General features: G+C 37.4%; 1 non-coding gene across 1 annotated transcript; it reads right to left on the bottom strand.

Annotated features, from left to right (window-relative positions):
- Positions 1-9,682: 9,682 nt before the first annotated feature.
- LOC127089753 (small nucleolar RNA R71) lies at positions 9,683-9,789 on the bottom strand. Its single transcript, XR_007791308.1, has one exon. It is a non-coding gene; the product is annotated as a small nucleolar RNA R71 (small nucleolar RNA).
- Between the last annotated feature and the right edge of the window lie 3,463 nt (positions 9,790-13,252).

A 13,252-nucleotide genomic window follows, 5' to 3' on the forward strand; every position in this document is an offset into this window, starting at 1 on the left:
TAGGACCAAGTCAACTGAGCCACACATGGAATTAAATAAAGTCATAACAATGGAAGGCCCTGATTCATTCTGGAAATCATCATCAACGGCCTAGATTGAAACTGGAGAGGTGGACGGTGGTGTACACCAGCGTCTTCTCCGGCAAGCTCCGGCGAGGTCCAGAATTTGCAGGTTTTTAAAACTCAATTAAAATGCACGATCCATACATCTTTGGAAAGCTGGGATGATGTACATCATCCCTGTGCCACTCAATTCCACTCTAGATCTCTATATTGAGAGAAATCAGAGATGGAAGTTATGTGGTGTTCATCATGAACTTAGTGGATTTCAAAAATTAAATGCACAGTCATGATGCCTCTGTTGAGAGGACTTCAGCCAACACAAGATCCAAGCAAATAGGTCAATATATGATGAGTTTCGAAGAAAAAACCAATTGAAGAACAACCTTGATTTCTGGAAACTTGAGCTTGATTCCTTGCTTTCTTTGCCAAAACAGAAGATCAATGAGCTGAAGGATGAAGGTTTAGAAGCTTTAGATCCAAGGATTCAACCAGATGTAGTTGAATTTTGGATCTGAAAAATTTGAAAGAAAGTGAGATAGCTTCTTTGGTAATGGTTATGGATTCAATTGTGCAGCATCTTAGGTGCCATTAGGTTGAGAATTGAATGAAGAGGAGCATGCTATTTATAGCCAAGGCTGATGCAAGCAAGGAGAAAATTTGTGTGCATGGAACTTGGACTTCTCATGCATGGGCCTGTACAGGCGCGTGCAAAGCCCAAAAATGGATGAAAATGCAAGTTGAACTCAAATGCCAATGGTTTGGACGTGTGATTGGAGCTGCATTGGCTTGTGCATGAAGTTATGATGTGAATTCCATAATTGAACCTAAACATTCACCTCTTCGAAAATGCCAATTAGAAAATCCAAACATAAGCATGTGGGTAATGGTTGGAAAGGTCTTGATGTAAGGAACAATTGCTATGTTGAACAAAACTCCATTTGAAGTGTGGAAATTAGTGAATTTTGAGTTTAAAGTGTAATGTGCAAAACATGTCAAGGCAAGGTTTCCAAATTTGGCCAATGTTCAAGCCCCTCTGTTTTGATGATGCAAGACTCAAATGGAAAAACCTCCAACAACAAAGTTGTATATCTTCTCAAGACAACCAAAATGGACTTAAATTTTGCATCATTTGGATTTTTGATTAAAGAGTTATGGGAACTTGAAGTTGGACTTTTTTGCCTTTCAATGCATTTGGCCCAAAATGACCTATAATGTCTTGCATTATCACATGTATTTCCTTTGAGATTTTGAAATTTTGTTCAACATAACAATTGAAGTAGACATCTTAATATTTCCAATTCATTTGATCCCACCTCAAAATCATAAAAAATGAATGAGTTATGTCCTTGGGAAGTTGACCCAAAATTAGAGTTTCAGTCAAAATGACCTATAATGTATTGGAATGGGAGATGGCCTTCCAAGCTTCAAATCAATTTTTGATGAACATGAAAGTTGTTCATATTGTCCTTAAGAACATTTTTTCGTTTGGAACCATCTCCATTTGACCAACACATAAAACGTTAGGTCTCAGTGCATTTCAAAATAGTTAGATGAATTGACTGATCAACTTCTCAAGGCCATGACTCATATCTTGATGAATTGATGATTGAGGACACTCAAATAAGTTCAAATATGCATGAAATGATGAATTAAAGAACTTACCTTGATTGTATTTGATCATGGGCTGAGGTTGCTTCAAGAGCAAGGCATTGTGGTGCACAGATGAATTAGGGTTTCCTTGGGGAACAAACCTCAAACCATTTGACTTGCTTTGATCAAAATGATGAATTGAGATGCTAGGGAGGCATATTTGACGGATGAGAGATTTGGGGTCTTACAATGGCCATGCTTTTGTTTGACTTCATTTAATTCATGATACCACGCGTTTGACTGGGGTACACAATGAGCGCGCGCGTGAGAGCCTCAGGATCATCCTCGTCAATAATGAATGATGATCTAACGCTTCCTGATTTTTCTATTTTCCTAATTCCTGTTTTATTTTCTTTTATTCCATTTACTTTCAAAAATTCATAACTCTTTTATTTGAAATCACACAAATATGGGACCAATTGCAAAAAAATTCTCTTAAATTCTAGTTTCATAATCTGATTTTTAATTATTTTTGTGATTCCATTTAATATTTTTTTGTGAATTATTTTGTTTTTAATTGTTTTTAATTCATTTAAAATACTTTTAGATATTCAAAAATGCCAAAAATATTTTCTTAATACATGTGGATGATGATAAATCTATGAAAAATATTCTCATCAATTTCTTAATTGATTTGAGATTTATTTGAGATTTTAGTCCATTTGTGTTATTTTTCTTCATTTTTTACTTGTTTAAAAATAGTTTCTGTTTTCAAAAAATGTTGAGAAAATTTTTCAAACCTAGTTTGACCATGTTAGACTTATGATGATCCAATTGGACTTATCCAAGTTGATTTGAATTGGATTTGAAGTTTAACCTTACTTTGTTCATTCTATTTCATGTATTATTTTAATTCCAAAAAATACAAAAAATATGTTTGACTTTTCTTGACTTCTAATCTTCATTTCACTTTTGTTTACCATTGATTGATGTTGATCCCATTCACATTTGATCATTGTGTTTTAGTTATGTCTTTTGAATTTTCATTTTGTATATTTCATCTTCATCTTTCATATTCTTCTTTTTCTTTTGACCAATGAGTTAATGATTTTTGGTTAGCCTTGACATATGAGGGGCTTAACCTTCTTTGATCCAAATCAAATTCAACTTGATCAAAGATCAAGTGAATTGCTTTGTGTCCAAGATAGGTTGCTTCTTGGTCAAGCAAAGAACCTGAAATCCATACAAGGTCATTCTTCTTTTCTTTTGGCATAGCAAGTTGTAGGAGCTTGGCTTACTAGTCATGATCTCTAACTTGTGTTATTTTGCCTATAGTTTTATTGACCGACCTCAGATAGGTGTGACTACTACATTAGTCAATTTACAATTGCTTAATATATCGCTAAATTGCCTTATGGCACACTAACACTAACTACTAACTACTAACTTTTAATTCAAGCATTTAATTCTTGCAATTTACTTTAATGAAATTTAATTTCTTGCTCATTTATTCATATTGTCTTTTCCTTTTGCTCCTTTGAGCTCATGTTTATGTTTATGCCATTTGCCTTTTGCTCACTTGAGCACATTATTGTGTAAATATACTATTGCCTTGTGTTTGTTTTGTCTTTGTTTCTGTGAACCCAATGCAAAAAGGAGAAAGGACTTAGAATTAGGACCTCACCTATGCTTAATGGAGTTCAAGAGCAACTAGGCCTCATGCCTTTAGAATGCTAAAATTGTTGAAGAGCAACTAGGCCTCATGCCTTTAGAATGCTTACATTTTGATGTTGACTTGAAAGGACCCCTAATCTAAACTCTCTCTTTGTCCATTCTTTTATTGTATTGTGAACTTTTTGATTGTTTGTTCTTGTGTGATAGGGATTCCAAACTTGAGATAGTTAGAAGGACCATTGTCATGAGCATCCAAGTTAAGAGACAAGCCAAATAAAGATCCTAGGAGCTTGATTGAATATTTGTTTGATTGCTTGAGTTAATTGCTAAGTCCAAAGGAAATGAGCATCTTGAATCATCTTTATGATCTCAATAAAGGAACTCCAAGGGTTTTATTCTCTTCTCTCATATTTGCATGTTTAGGACCGGCCCTTCTCTTCTTCTCTCCAATCTAACCCAAGCCAAACTCATTTTGTGCAAACATTGACATTGTTTTCAAAACATAAACTTAGGCCATATGCCTTTGATTTTTCAAACTCTTTTCACTAATAATCATTGTAAATGAACTCTAATTCATACCTTGACCTCATTTTGTGAATACTTCTAATTTGTAAATTCAACTCACTCCAAGTGATTTTTGTGGTTCCAATGACCATCTTTGATTAAAACTTTTTTCATAAACATTATCCATAGGTTTGAGTTATCATAGTGGTTGATGTAAACCTCACCTTATCCTTAGTGATTGGACTATAAGTCTTCCATACTTATTATAGGGTGGATCCCTCACTAGTATGTTGAAGCTCTCCTCACATGGTGGATTTTTGGTTTAGGTTGAGTTTTCTCCCTTTGATAACAAAAGACCTTAAGGCTTTTGATCAAATCAATTCACCAATTCTTTTGAGATTTTTACCCCGAACTACGAGGTTTTGATCCTACCTTTGTGATGGTACGTAGGCAATGGGTTCATCCATTCAAACAACAAAATTGTAAATAATTTGTATATTCTTTTCTCATCTCCCCAATTATGTTTGCACAAATATTTTCACAAATACCAACCTATCATACAACTTTGCAAAAAGGGCTCCCTTAGAGTACTAAGGATGTTTTGGGTACTTAAAACCTTCCCATTGCATAACTAACCCCCTTACCCAGATCTTTGACATTTTTATTAGTTTTTGATTTGATAAAACTTCTTACTTGGTTTTTGTTCGCTTTCTAACATTTCCTTTGGATAAATAGAAGTGCGGTGGCGACTTGAATTGTATGCTTACTTTTGATTTAGTCAATAAATCTAAAGGTAACGAATACCCCATTACACATAGCATATCCATTGGAGTGAGTTCCAAAGGAACCTTCATGTACTCTAGTCATCAATAGGTCTTCTTCGTGTCTATTCACGCATCTGAGCAGAACCATATCGAAGTTTCTCTTGTAAAGCACATCACCATTCAGGTAGAAGTTGCCAGCTAATCTCCTCAAAGTCTTCTTATCCTTCAGAGATTCCCCAGGAGGGTAAATCTGACTTTGGAGAAAACATTTGATGTCAAAATACCATGGCTTCTCATCTTTGATATCCTCAACAGAAAACACATGTGTTGGCCTATCAAGACGCAACACAGTCAAATTAGGATCTTCATTCCAAAACTTCACTACAATCATTGAACCCAACGTTGCAAGAGCATCTGCCATCCGATTTTCATCTCGAGGGATATGATGAAATTCAACCTTCCTAAAGAAAGTTGAAATCCTCCTTGCATAGTCTCTATATGGTATCAAACCGGTTTGATTCGTCTCCCAATCACCTTTGATCTGATTCACGACCAAAGCTGAATCTCCATAGACGTCTAAATACTTGATTCTGAGATCAATGGCCTCTTCAAGCCCCATAATGAAAGCTTTATACCATGCCCCACCGGCAACAAGTATTTTTTATAATAAAATACCGAGTCTCAAAGTCGGTGAATTTCTTAATCAGGTAGTAAATAACGTATTCTTCCTTTCCAATTTTGTCTTGCTGACCAAGAACACAACCCATACTTTCATCAAGCACAGTCAAATACATGATCAACGGTCTTCCCTCAATAGGCGGAGACAGAATCGAAGGCATAAGCCGATACTCTTTGATATTGTCAAAAGCTTTCTGCCAGTCTTCAGTCCAATCACAAGATTGATCTTTCCGTAGAAGCTTGAATATATCCGCACACGTAGCAGTCATGTGCAAAATGAATCTTGAGATATAATTCAAACGGCCAAGAAAACCTCTGACTTTCTTCTCAGTTTTGGGCGCAAGCATCTCTTTTATTGCTTTGACCTTGGCAGGATCAACTTCAATACCCTTCTCACTGACAATAAAGCCCAACAACTTACTAGAATGAACACGAAAAGTACACTTATTGGGATTTAAGTGGAGTTTGTACTTCCTCAAACGCTGGAAAAGCTTCAACAAATGCTCAACATGTTCTTCTTCATCACTAGATTTGGCAATCATATCATCAACATATATTTCGATCTCTTTATGCATCATATCATGAAAAAGAGTGATCATTGCTCTCTGGTAAGTTGCACCAGCATTCTTTAAACCGAAATGCATCACTCTGTAACATAATGTTCCCCAGGGTGTAATGAATGTGGTCTTCTCCATATCCTCGGGTGCCATTTTAATCTGATTATAACCATAAAATCCATCCATAAATGAAAAGACTTTGAATTTAGCTGTATTATCTACCAACATATCAATGTGTGGCGGAGGAAAATCATCTTTCGGACTAGCTTTATTCAAATCTCTATAATCGACGCACATACGTACTTTTCCATCCTTCTTCGCAACAGGCACAATATTGGCCACCCACTACGGATACTCAGCAGTAACAAGGAAACCAACACCAATCTGCTTCTGCACTTCTTCTTTGATCTTTATTGCCATATCGGGATGAGTCCTCCTTAACTTCTGCTTGACTGGAGGGCATTCTGGCTTCAACGACAATCTATGCTCCACAATCTCAGAGTCCAACCTAGGCATGTCTTGATAGGACCAGGAAAACACATTTGAATATTGTCGAAGAAGATCAATCAACCCCTTCTTAACCTCTGGACACAGTTGAGACCCAATCTTGACTTCCTTCACATCATCTTTGGAACCCAAGTTGACTAACTCAATCTGCTCTTCGAATGGATGAATGGCCTTTTCCTCATGCTCAAGTAGATGAGATAATTCATCAGACACTTCTTCATCACTTTCTTCCTCGGCCTCAAACACAGGGAATTCAAAGTTTGAATAAGGAGTAGGATCATTGTATTCAATGGGTTTAGAAATCAACCTGCATAATGATTTGATATTTTGATTTTAGAGAATTGAATTGTGACCAAATATTATGCAGATGGACAATTTTTTATTTTTTTGTGTTTTTTTTTTTTGTGATTACCATTTTCAGAAAAGCAAAAAGTAAAAATCAAAACATCATAGATGTGGATGAATAGAATTCCATTTTATTAATGATCAAATCAAAAGATGCCTAACAATGTTCACCTCTCCCTTAGGCATAGGAGAAGGATTTTCAAAAATAATAAAACAATTACTTAGAGCGAAGAACAATAAGAGGAACATCGACAGTGATCCAATTGTTGCAAGCTTTTCCATGCGTCACAAAATTGGTGCAATCTTCATCTTCATCATCCTCGATTATAGCAGCTGAGTGTTGTTCATTACCATGGATGAACCCTCCACTACGGAAACTCGGTTGCACATATTCAGCTTTAGCTACAGATGACCCTTGCTAGAAGCCCAAACCAGATCAGTTCTTGTTCTCGGCAACCTCTACCATCCGGACCCACTGATAAGAACTACCACCTTCAATAATCTTATGAGCATCTTTAAAAGAGGACATAGGTGCCCCAACTCTCTTCTCTTCAGCAATAGATAGAGCTTGGAACGGAGTTCCAATCTCATCCTCAGCTTTCACATGCGAGAAAGACGACATATGAGTCACTAACAGTGATTTATCTTCGCCCACAATGACGAGCTTACCATTCTTCATGAATTTCAATTTCTGATGCAGAGTGGACGTCACAGCTCCTGCCTCATGTATCCATGGCTATCATAACAAGCAGTGATAACACCAAAATACATCGTATATTTGCCTTGATTTACACTCAAAAATCGTAACGATCTCATTTATATTCCGATTATTCCGCAAGTGTTCGAGTTATTTTTGCAGGTATTTCAATCCCCATGCTTAAATGAGCAAAGTATAGAAAAGGAAGGAAAAGAAGAAGAAACGGAAGAGAAAGCAGTAGAAAAACAGATAATACAAACTTTGTGAATGTGACGATCATCACAAAGCATGTCACGACCGTCACGCCCAACCTGTCACGATCGTCACAGGCCTATCACGAACGTCACGCGGCCAAAATCAGCGCTTTGAAACAGTTAACAGAAGTGATCCAACAGGCCCTAAATTCTCGTTCCTCAGCCACTTTCCCGTGGATTCCTCACTCAACCAAGTCATCCTTATTTCTCTCAACTGCCATGACCTAATGGGGGATATAAAAAGATGGAAGTTGGAAACCTACGGGGACGCTTAATTTTTCTCTCTGAAGCCAGCTTTGAAGACCTTTTTCTCTCTGCATTTTTTCACAGCAATTCTATTTTGTCTTTTACTTTTCTTCAGCAACATTAATTTTCTTTTACCGTTCATAGCTTTGATTTTCCGTTTTTCCTTTCCTCTTTTCATTTAGCCAAAGTAGTATTTTCCTACACTGGGGAACTACTACAATTTATTTAATTTAGTTTAAGTAATTATTTCGAAGAGGCAGAATCCTACCGACTTGTGGAGGACTGCTCGAGTACTTCAAGATTCAGCGTATTCTATTAATCCAATTTCCAAGCTTTTATTCAATTTTTATTACTTTATTATTATTGTAATCATGTTTGCTTTATTGTTGATCTATTTATTTTCGTCTGTGTTTGCGTTGTTTAACATGTCTGGCTAAACTACCGGTATCGGTATGTAACAATTTAATTAGACGGGATTTAATAATAATCGGTGTAAAAATTTTGTCCTCAAATAATATTTTTGGCTATGGTTTTTAATTTAAATTTAATTAACTTTGTCACGAGAGTGAGAAGCTATTTAATATGATTTTTCCACGAGAGTGGGAAATTAACTAAGGTGAGAACCAACAATCACGAGAGCGTGAGGGTCGAACTGGATAGTAAAAACTAGACATTGATTTTAAAAACAGCGAGAGCACTTTAAAAGCAATTAGAACTTATTTATTTTCAAAAAGTATTTTTAACTTCAAATGGGACAGCGAGAGCGTACATTCTGACTTAAAGATATAGTCCAAATTAACAATCATGAGAGTGTGAGATAAATCCTTTTAAATAAGTATTTTCTACTGAAAGATATTTGGTACTTAAATTATACACCGGTGACTTATCGAATCCCTGACGATTAATGTGTTGCATACTGATATCCTTCTATTAATATTTTCTTAAAACTTAACTTCCCTTAGATTTAAATTTCTTCAACCAAACTTCTAAAAATCATTCCCTTAGCTAAACATAGTAACGTCGGTAGCATTAGTTGGACCAACGGTCCTTGTGGGTTCGATATCTTTTAAAACTAAAACAATTAGACTGTGCACTTACAGTCAAGTACCCGATATACTATACTCTATATACAGTCACGAGACGTATCAAGTTTTTGGCGTCGTTGCCGGGGACCTGATTTAGTCAAATAATGCGATTCTTTCGTTGCACAGTATAGACTAAGGTAAAAACTAATCTCCTTTCCCTTATTTCCCCCGATTGTATGCCAAGTACTCGCTCACAAGGCGATAACTTAGCACCACCAATCGCTGAATTAGAGCATTTCTTATATTTAAGACGCCGAATACTAGAGTACCAACAAAGGTACAATATTCCCGATATCTTCTTTCCTACTGTTGAACCAGTTGAAAAACCAACCATGGCTGTAGTAGATCCACGAAATCGTCCTCTTAAGTTCTATGATACCCCATCCCAACAAGAACCTCACAGCAGCATTGCCGCCCCTGCTATCAATCAAAACGATTTCGAGCTGAAACCCTCATTATTATCAGCCGTCCAACAACATCAATTTGCTGGAAATCCTATGGACGGCCCTAATGAACATTTGACCAAGTTTGTGTAGTACACAGATACTGTGAAGGCGAATGGTGTATCTCAAGATGCGATAAGACTACGCCTCTTTCCTTTCTCTCTAAGAGACAGAGCTTGGGCTTGGTTGCAATCCTTGTCGTCCAACTCAGTTACAACAAGGGAAGAACTAAAGAACGTTTTCTTATACCGATATTTTCCGCCAAGCAAAACTGCTATGCTGAGAGCTCAAATTAATGGATTTCGATAAAAAGATGTAGAATCTCTCTACAATGTGTGGGAGAGATATAAAGACATGATGAGGATATGTCCATATCACGGTCTCGAAGACTGGGTGATCATTCACACATTTTACAACGGGCTTCTGTATAACACAAGACTGGCAATAGACGCTGCCGCAGGCGGTGCACTTATGGACAAGCCATACAACAAAGCCTATCAACTCATTTAAAACATGGCCCAAAACCATTGCCAATGGGGAGGTGAAAGAACTCCAGTAGAAAAGTCCCAAACAAAAAGTGGAATGTAAGAAATCAGTAGCCTTGACCACGTCCATGCAAAGGTAGATGCCCTTGTTCAAAAGTTAGACAACTTGACCATACCACCCGCAACCACCGTGGCTGTCGTGACTCCAAACTGTGAGTTATGTGGAACTCCTGGACACACTGCACCAGAATGTCAAATATTAGCAGGAGTCCCAACCGATCAAGTGAATTACGCACAAGGAAATCCTTATTCGAATACCTACAACCCAGGTTGGAAAAATCATCCTAACTTTTTGTATAAGAATAACAACGCCATGTATGCACCTGGCCAAGTACCCGCTGTTCCGCATGGATATCAAAATCCAGCTAATAATGCTCCTAACATGCCTAGGAAGTCCAACCTTGAACTAATAATGTAAAGCTTCATAGCTACCCAAGCTCAGACAAACAAAGACTTCTTGAACCAAAACATACATACTAGCGAGCAACTTAAACAATTAGCGAGCAAAGTAGACGCCTTAGCCACCCACAACAAAATGCTTGAAACACAGATTTCATAAGTGGCTCAACAAGAAGCATCTACTGCCACTCCCTCTGGCACATTTCCTGGACATCCGCAGCCTAATCCAAAAGGACATGCAAATGTCGTTATACTGAGGAGTGGAAAAGAAATAGACGGACCCGTAGATCCAAGACTCCAAAATCTTGCCATGTACCAAAAACCAGACAAAACCACAACTGAGGAGGTAAGTGAACCGAAGGAGAAGGAAGATAATACCCGAGAGGCCGAAGAGAAAGAAAAACCTTATGTGCCTCCACCACCTTATAAACCACTCATTCTGTATCCTTAAAGACCCGCAAATTCTAAAACTGCAGGGCAATTTAGGAAATTTGTTGAACTTCTAAAGCAACTAAACATTACAATTCCCTTTACAGAAGCCATCACACAAATGCCCTCATATGCCAAATTTCTTAAGGAGATCCTATCCAATAAGAAAAAGATCGAGGATAATGAAACAGTTACACTTACTGCTGAGTGTAGCGTAATAATCCAAAATAACATGCCTCCCAAACTAAAAGACCCAGGTAGTTTCTCCATACCATGTGTCATTGGAAAATTTGTCATAGACAAAGCTCTATGCGACCTAGGAGCCAACATTAGTGTAATGACCTTAACCATCTATAAAAGGCTCAACATGGGAGAACTAAGACCAACCAAGATGTTTGTTCAACTAGCTGACCGCTCAATCAAGTATCCTGTTGGTATACTAGAGAATGTCCCAGTACGTGTAGGACAATTCTACATTCCTATAGACTTCATAATCATGGACATCAAAGAAGATGCTAGTACACCTATTATATTAGGAAGGCCATTCTTAGCCACCGCCGGAGCCATAATAGACGTGAAAAGAGGTAAGCTAATGTTCGAAGTTGGAGAAGAAAAGGTTGAATTCATCTTGATACAATTCTTACAAGCGCCAGCTATAGATGATACATGTTATCTACTTGATGTCATAGACGAGTGCGTAAGAGAGATGGAGATGCAAGAAACCACATATTCCGATATAATGAAAATCCAAATCCCTCCAATCTTTGAAGATGATAATTGGCGTGAACCATACCAAAATGACATCTAAGAGAATGCTTAGCACTTACACCCAACCACATGCCATGCGCGAACAAACCAGACTTGGAATTAAAAACACTACCAAAGAACCTAAGATACGAATTTCTAGACACTGAACTCAAAAGACCAGTAATAGTCAATGCTGACTTGGGACAGATGGAAACTGAAAAGTTACTAGATGTCCTAAGAAAATATCCAATTGCGTTAGGCTACAGCATCGCCGACCTAAAAGGAATAAGTCCTTCTATTTGTATGCATCGCATTATGCTAGAGGAAGATTGTAAAACCTCTAGAGAACACCAGAGAAGGATCAACCCAATCTTAAGTACTGGATTCAAGGAAGAAGTAAAGAAGTTATTGGATGCTGAAATCATATACCCGACCTCCGATAGTCAATGGGTTAGCCCCGTTCATGTAGTACCCAAGAAAGGGGGTGTTACAGTTGTTAAGAATGAGAAGGGTGAATCTATAGCACAAAGAGTTGTGACCGGAAGTAGAATGTGCATCGATTATAGAAAACTAAACAAAGCCACTCGGAAGGATCATTTTCTTCTGCCTTTCATTGACCAAATGCTTGAACGATTGGCTAAGCATTCCCACTTCTGCTATCTAGACGGTTATTCAGGATTCTTTCAAATTCGAATCCATCCTGACGACCAAGAGAAGACAACCTTCACATGCCCTTATAGTACATTCGCTTACCGACGAATGACATTTGGATTATGCAACGATCCCGCAACATTCCAAAGATGCATGATGTCAATCTTCCCTGATTTTATAGACGACATTATGGAAGTCTTTATGGACGACTTTTCTGTTTGTGGGCAGAGCTTCGAAGGATGTTTATCAAACCTTGAAATGGTACTTGAAAGATGCGTAAAGGTGAATCTCGTCTTGAACTGGGAGAAATGCCATTTCATGGTCCAACAAGGAATCATGTTAGGAAACATAGTATCTGATAAAGGAATTGAAGTAGACAAAACTAAGATCGAAATCATAGAGAATCTTCAAACTCCGAAAACCGTACGAGAAATACGAAGCTTTTTAGGACACGTCGATTTCTACCGACGTTTTATCAAAGATTTCTCGAAAATTACCAAACAACTTACGGGTTTATTAATGAAAGACGCTGACTTTATCTTTGATGAGAAATATTTAACAGCGTTTGAGCAATTAAAAACATCTTTAATCAACGCACCTATCATGCAACCACCTGACTGGAGATTACCTTTCGAAATCATGTGTGATGCGAGTGATTATGTCGTAGGCGCAGTACTAGGACAAAGAAAGAATAAAAAACTTCATGCTATCTACTACGCAAGTAGAACATTAGATCTAGCCCAAATGAACTACGCCACCACTGAAAAGGAACTTCTAGCTGTTGTGTTCGCCTTAGACAAATTATGTTCCTATTTAGTAGGAGCGAAAATCATTATCTATACTGACCACGCCATTATCAGATATCTGCTAAGTAAGAAGGATGCCAAACCAAGACTCTTAAGATGTATCCTACTCTTACAAGAATTTGACTTAGAGATAAAAGATAAGAAGGGTACTAAAAACGTAGTAGCAGACCACTTATCACGAATCGAAGGGAATAAACCTGAACAAATTCCAATCAATGATGATTTCCGTTACGAACGACTTATAGCCCAAATGGAAAGTGACATGTCTG

Source organism: Lathyrus oleraceus, chromosome 5 (assembly GCF_024323335.1).
Source record: "Lathyrus oleraceus cultivar Zhongwan6 chromosome 5, CAAS_Psat_ZW6_1.0, whole genome shotgun sequence".
Taxonomy (NCBI): domain Eukaryota; kingdom Viridiplantae; phylum Streptophyta; class Magnoliopsida; order Fabales; family Fabaceae; genus Lathyrus; species Lathyrus oleraceus.